The sequence below is a fragment of the Hemitrygon akajei genome, chromosome 2 (genome assembly GCF_048418815.1).
Source record: "Hemitrygon akajei chromosome 2, sHemAka1.3, whole genome shotgun sequence".
NCBI classification, from domain to species: Eukaryota; Metazoa; Chordata; class Chondrichthyes; order Myliobatiformes; family Dasyatidae; genus Hemitrygon; species Hemitrygon akajei.
Window position 1 is genome coordinate 116,789,552 of NC_133125.1, and position 7,447 is coordinate 116,796,998.

Sequence of the window (7,447 nt, forward strand, 5' to 3'; positions counted from 1 at the left end):
TAACTATGCCAGCAAAATACTGGAACTCATTTTTATAGGAATTAAAATGAAAAGCAAAAAGTTTGCATTAAATCTGTGCAGATTTTTTATAAGTCTGCACTTAAGATATAATGCACAAAGGTTAACAAATGATATTGTAGATGGAGAAGTTGCAAGAGTATTAGGAACACCAGGTCAGACAGAGAAGATTGGAGAGGCTAGAGACGAAGGAACTGAGTGAAACCTAGATAAAATATGAAGGGATTCAAATGGAGGGTCATTGGGAGAGTGAATTCTATTGTAGGAATTTCCCAACTTGGGGTCACAAGATAGGACATATAATTTTATGACATAACATAAAATAACATGACTATGTTAAAGTACACTTATCTTATTTTGCAATGATAAGTCCAGTACTGAGATCATCAATCTGAAATATCAACTCTGATTCTCTTTCCATAAGTACTGTCTGATCTGTTGGTTATCTCCAGTATTTTACAGTTTCATCAAGGAGCTGAGAACATTTATTTTCTACAGTGCAGTTAGAAAAACAAATCCGGTTCAGACATTGTAGCTCAGACAACGGACATAGATGTCCTTGATAGATACTGTATGTAGGTATGTCCAGAGGGTTTGGATAGTGGAGCATGCGCGGGTTATGTGTATGTGCTTTAATATTCCAGATTCTGTGGGACAACAGTCAATGGCTGTGATGCAGAATAGGCTCGGTAGGGAATCCAAACAGCACATACAGGGTTTTGTTTAGGAAGTTTTCTGCTCCGCCAGAATCCACTAGAGCTTCCCGTGTACAAAGAACCGTAAGGCTGTGGAAGAGGACAGAGAAAGGTAATTGAGCTCTGGCACTGGATCGAGCTTACCAGATAGCTTACGACCTCTACCTGGTGGTGCTGTTGTCTGGGACATAGTAGGCATTTGACTTGTGGGTGATCTTCAGCTCTGCAGAGAGCACACAATTTGTTTCTCCACTGACAGTCACGCTCCTGGGGGTTTAACGGAGTACTCCCTAACTTCCTGGGCTCTGGAGGCATTGATGATGAGGATCCTGCAGCCTGAGGTGGTTCCAGAAACATAGCTGGAGTTATGGCTGGTGATCTGGTTAGGCATTCATGGGATGCTTGTCAATTTGGAGAGCCAGAGTGATGAGGTTTTTGAGGTCAGTGGGCATCTCCTGGGCAGTCTGCTTGTATTGCAAGTGCTCTGAAGGGCTCTGATGGTGATGGGTCATCTGCCCTATTGCATTCACTGCGAGGGCCCGGAGTTCCATGGTGCAATCCAATACAGAGCATGAACCTTGAAGCAAGTGAAAAATGTAATCCACTGCCTATCTTCTACTTCCCGGATGGTCGAGAACCTGGTGCATGGGAGTTTTATTATCCCTGTTAGCGGCAGCTCCAATCAGAGCTCGCACAGCCAAGAGTGAAATGACAAAGGCAACCTTGGCTTGGTCCATAACTTATAAAGATGGCTGAAGCTCGAAATGTAAAACTGGGACAGGAAGTTGTATCATTGGGTTGGGGATCTGTCAAAATCTTTGGGGAGCAGAGTGCAGTGCTCTGGGGGAGGAAACTGACTAGCGCAGTGCTGATGTATTGAGAAGGAGAGCTGGTTGAGTGTGGCAAGCAAATGGTCAATGGTTTCCCGTTGCTTTTGGATCATGTGTTCCCGTCTATGGACAACTTGTTTTCGGCAAGCAAGCTCTCCTGGGTCAGTTACTTGTTCACTCATCATGTCAGGAAATGTAGTGGAGGCTTGACTCAAATGCAGAGCTGCCAAGATGATTTAGAGGTAAGTGATCCTTTTAATAATAATAATAATATGTAAAATAACAAGCCACAAGGCAGAAGAAAATGGATACTTAACACAACAAGTCAATAAGGTAACTGAAGCCTCAGAGCAATTAAGTCTGGCTGGTTCATAAGCATAAACAAGGATTGTAGATGAGAGATGAGTTTTAATAGGCTGCAGGTGATGAGTTGTAATGAGTGGCATTTGACTCCTGTTGGCTGGGAGGAGTTTGCATGTGAAGGCCTGACAGGTGATAATGTTAAATGAACTAGATTTGATAAGTTATCGTGCACTTTGATGGTTTGGTCTGGAAAGTCTATTGCAGCTGGATTGAGTTCATGAATGATTTTCATCCTTCAGATATATAGGGTAAAGGATATCTTATTATATATTTCAGGGAAGATAATGATGATGATTTTAAAATGTATGTAGAAGTGTCATTTTGCATACTGAAATTTAGTGATGAAGATGGAAGCAATTTTGGCTGTAGAGTAGAAGGGTATAGGATGCATTGCTTTATGCCTGCCCTGTGGATTAACAGATGGATGAACTGAAGCAGTGCACGAACAGAAAGATATTGTGATGAATATGTCTTCATTCTTAATTCATATTGTGTTCTCTGATGGTCCATTGTTGAGGACAATGGTTTTACTGTCATCTATGCAGCAGACAAAAGAACAAAGTAAAATTTTGAGAATGGGTAAGCTTGATTGGAATTCTCCATAATCCCTTTTGATTGATAAGTAACAGTTTTATGTGTATTAAGTAGTTATTGTTCATTATAGTTTTTTTTCCTGCATTTGTCATGGGGATGAAGGCAATTTTGCTTATTAGTTAGAATTCTGATTTTGGAGGAGATGGTTGAGAATAATTCTTGTAATAACAGTCAGCTGACAGATTTCTAGGTAGTCACTGCATTTGGATCTCTCCTTCCATGAAGACAGCTATATTTAAAGTTCAAAGTCAAAGTAAATTTTATTATAAGGTTACATATATATCACCATATACAGCCCTGGGATCTGTTTTCTTGTAGGCATACTCAGCAAATCTATAGAATAGTAACTATACTTGGATCAACAAGAATTCAGAAGACAATAAACTGTACAAAAGCAAATATAAATAAACATCAATAAGTAATGAGAACATGTGATCATGAAATAAAGAGTTCTTAAAGTAAGATCATTAGTTCAGGGAACATTTCAATGATGGGACAAGTGAGTGTAGTTGTCCCCTTTTATTCAACAGCCTGATGTTTGAGGGGTAGTAACTATCCTGAACCTGGTGGTATGAGTCCTGAGGCTCTTGTACCTTTTTCCTGATGGCAGCAGTGGAAAGAGAGCATGTCCTGTGTAGTTGGGGTCCCTGATGATGGATGCTGATTTTCTACAACAGTATTTCATGTAGATGTGCTCAGAGGTTGGGAAGGCTTTATCTGTGGTGTACTGGGCCATATCCACTAAATTTTGTAAGATTTTTTTGTTGATCAGCATTTATGTTTGTATACCAGGCTGTGATGCAGCCAGTCTGTACACTCTCCACTACACATCGATAGAAGTCTGTTAAAGTTTTAGAAGTCATGCTGAAGCTCTGCAGACTCCTGAGGAGATAGTGTGTCTGAGTTCTTATGGCATATTCTAAACATATTTCCTTTGAATATCAATCCTTTGTTCTCGATTGATTGGTTTCCCTATAAATGCTATCATTGCTGCAATGACCAATTATCATTGGAATTCCATCACATTTCTAACTCCTGAGCCTTGAAATTGCTTCATGAACATCAGAAACTTAATGAACTGAAACAAGAGTACAAATAAAGAACTTAAATACTTTAACAAAAGTCTATAAGAATGATGTTTATTGCCCTCTCTTGTAATCTGACATAATGTGCACAGTGGTCAGAATCAGAATATAAGAAGTAGGAGCAGGAGTAGGCCACCTCGCTCATCTAGTCTGCTGCGCCATTCAATAAGATCATGGCTGATCTGGCCATGGATTCATCTCCACCTACCTGCTTTTCCCCATGACCCTTAATTCCCCTATGAGGCAAAAATCTATCCAACCTTGTCTTAAATATATTTACTGGGGTAGTCTCCGATGTTTCATTGGGTAGGGATTTCCACAGATTCAGCACTCTCTGGGAAAAGCAGTTCCTCCTTATCTATGTAACCAGGTGACCATCAAATCTTATTCAGTATCGTTAGAAGTGTACTTAGGCATTCATCTGGGTAATGCTAGAATAGTTGTCTGTGCCTTTAAGTGATGTCATTACGCATACACGGGATAGTGGGAGATCATTTTGTTTTCTGCTGCAGAAGCTGTTGAGGTGTTGGAATCGAATTCCCCCAGGGGTACTGGGCTTGGTGAGAAAAGGTGAGCATTAATTTACAATATCCATGAGAATTCATTTACCCTTGTTGCAGAATCGGGAATATCGGTAATTTGATATGTTTTACATGTGGATGCTTTAGATTTTCACGAGTGAAGAATTCAATGCTGGATAGCGTGGCTTACAAAGTTCCTCACCAGCCAAGTAGGTCACTCTTCCTGTAATTTAACTACCAGGCAATATCTTGTAAAAGTTGTGCAAAATTGTACCTTTTGCCTAACTTTATTGTATTATGACTGTGCATGGAACAGAGTAACAGGAATGTTTAGTCTCCATTCTGGCATTCAGCACATGTGTACTAAAAAGTAGTAGACATCTTAGATGAGATGTATTTGCTTACATTTTTCACTGCTATGTATAAGGTACAGGGTTGGGGGGATTCTAATGTTGTTTGTATTGTGTTCCTTCAGAATTGCCACTACCGTATTAGTACTGTATTAGTTTTGTGCGGTTTTCTTTGTATTTTTATACTGCATATGCAATTCGTCGATACACAAGTGTATGGATCGAAGGTTAAATGGAGATTGTAATGGCAGGACCTGATTGTAAAGTCATTTGTTTTGTTTTAAGACCCTCTTCTGGCACTTAAACATCTAAAACAGATAAAGGAATTAAAATCCAAAAAAAATAAAAAAAATATTTCTTGTCCTGAGTGTGTACTTTTTCCCCAGGCTACAACAACTACATCCTAAATTTATTCCCCTGAATCTTGAGGCTATGTCCCTAGTTCTAGTCTCATCGATCAGTGGAAACAACTTTTCTGCCTCTTTCTTATCCATCCTTTTCATAATGTTATGTTTCTATAAGATCTCCTCCCATTCTTCTGAATTTCAGTGAATACAGTCCTAAGCAACTCAATCTCTCCTCATAGTCTAACCTCCTCATCTCTCAAATAAATCTGTGAATCTCCTCTGCACCACCTCCAAAGCCAGTATACCCTTCCTCAAGTAAGGAGACCGGATCTGCATGCAGTACTCCAGGTGCGGCCTCACCAGTACCCTGTACAGTTGCAACAAAACTTCCCTGCTCTTAAATTTAATCCTTCTATCAATGGAGGCCAACATCTCATTTGCCTTCTTGATAGTCTGCTGCACTTGGAAACCAACCTTTTGTGATTCATGTACAAGCACTCCCACGTCCCTTTGCACAGCAGCATGCTACAATTTTTTGCCATTTAAATAATAATCTGCTCTTTCATTTTTCCTTCCAAAGTGGATGAGCGTACTCCATCTGCCAGACACTTACGCACTGACTTAATCTATCTGTATCTCTCTACAGAATCTCATTGTCCCTTCAGTGTAATACGCATCACTGAATCCCCTACCATCAACACCCAGGGGGTTACACTGACAGAAAACTGAACTGGTTCAGCCATATTACACCATGGCTACAAGAGCAGGTCAAACGCTAGGAATCCTATGGCCTGTAACTCACCTCCTGACTCCCCAAAGCCTGTTGACCATTAAAAGGCTCAGGTCAGGAGTGCCACTTGCCTGGATGAGTGCAGCTCATCAACACTCAAGAAGCTTAACAGGTTTGACAATATCCCATACAAGCAGCCCACTTGATAGGTACCCCTTCTGCAAGCATCCAATCCCTCTACCATCGATGAGCAGTTACCGCAGTGTGTACTATCTACAAGATGCACTGCAAAGTTCCTAAGGCAGCACCTTCCAGACCCTCGACCACTATCATCTAGTAGGATGACAACAGCAGATACCTGGGAACACCACCACTTGGAAATCCCCCTCCAAGTCACTCACCATCCTAACTGGAAACATATTGTTGTTCCTTCATTGCCGCTGGGTCAAAATCATGGAATTCCCTCCTTAACAGCAGTGTGTGTGTGTGTGTGTGTGTGTACCTACACCTCAGGGACTGCAGCAGTTCAAGAAGGCAGCTTATCACCACCTTCTCAAGGGCAACTAGGGATGGTCAATAATTGCTGGCTTAGCTGGCGATACCCACATCCCATAAATGATTTTTTTTTTTAAAAAGGAAATGATGCTCATGTTGGTCATTTGATATTCAGCTATTATTTCATTGGAGGTTTTGTTTTGCTTGTCAGAGATGGTAGGTATATGATGCTTAATGCAGATGTCTTTTCAATGCAGCTGGCCTGGCATTTAAATCATCCAAACACTGGGTCAATCCCTGCACTAGGACCCAGGCCCTGATGCAAAGATGTGTTCTGGGACTGGACCTCACCACCACCTTTTAGCCCATACCCAACCTTTCCAAAATGGACTGGCATTTAGATTGATCAAATCTCACTTTCAGTTTAGGTGGATAGGCCTCAAATCTTGCTATCCTCTGCTCCGAGTTTTCTCCATTGCACTCGCCCTGACTTTGCTTCAAATATGATTTGACCTCACTCTGACTTTGCCTCGTACTTGCACCTCAAATCAGCCTTGCCATCCCATTTCTCTTCATTGTTTGTTGTGATCATTTTCCATAAATTTTGTAAGAAAAGAAAGTATAACAAGTTATTTAGTTGTATTCTTTGTTTTGTTTACTGCCAGTAAGTAGTCACTGTGTTTCACCCAGTGCCACCTTAAACGGGAACATCTGCAGTTGCCAGAAATCAAAGTAACACACACAAAACTCTGGAGGAACACAGCAGGTGAGACAACATCCATCAAAAAGAGTAAGCAGTTGACACTTCAAGCCAAGACCCTTTTTCAGGTATCACCTATAGCAAGAAATGCAACATTAAATGTATCATGTAATTTGCTTGTGTTATTTTGAGGAGGTGACTATGGGTTATTGATAGGGTAAGACTGTGAATGCTGTCTACATGATTTTTTTGTAAGGCACTGACAAGGTACTACATGGTAGGCTGTTCCAGAAGATCTGAGATGCATGGGATCCATGGTGAGTTGGCTTTTTGAATTGCCCAAAAATGATAGTGGTCAATAGGACATATTCAGACTGTATGAGGAGTAGTACTCTACAGGGATCTGTACTGGGACCTATGATATTGCAAACTGTGTGAAGATTGGTGGCTCTGTAGATAGTGTAGAAGATTAATGGAGTGGGCAGGGAAACAAATATGGGCAGGGAAATGGCAGATGGAGTTTAATATAGCCAAAAGTGAGGTGTTACATTTTGGGAGATCAAATATAAAGGAAGTGCATACAGTTAATAGCAGGTCCCTTAACTATGTTGATGTACAGAGAGATGTTTGTTTCATGTTCTTAGCTCTCTGAAAGTAGATGTTTGTTGATAAGGCAGTAAAGGAGGCATATAGCATATATGCCTCTATTAGTCAAGGCA

General features: G+C 40.7%; 1 long non-coding RNA gene across 1 annotated transcript; it reads left to right on the top strand.

Annotated features, from left to right (window-relative positions):
• The first annotated feature begins 2,082 nt into the window (after positions 1–2,082).
• On the top strand, positions 2,083–7,046 carry LOC140737651 (uncharacterized). Its single transcript, XR_012101214.1, has 4 exons — positions 2,083–2,154; positions 4,098–4,155; positions 6,694–6,856; positions 6,985–7,046. It is a non-coding gene; the product is annotated as an uncharacterized lncRNA (long non-coding RNA).
• Positions 7,047–7,447: the final 401 nt, after the last annotated feature.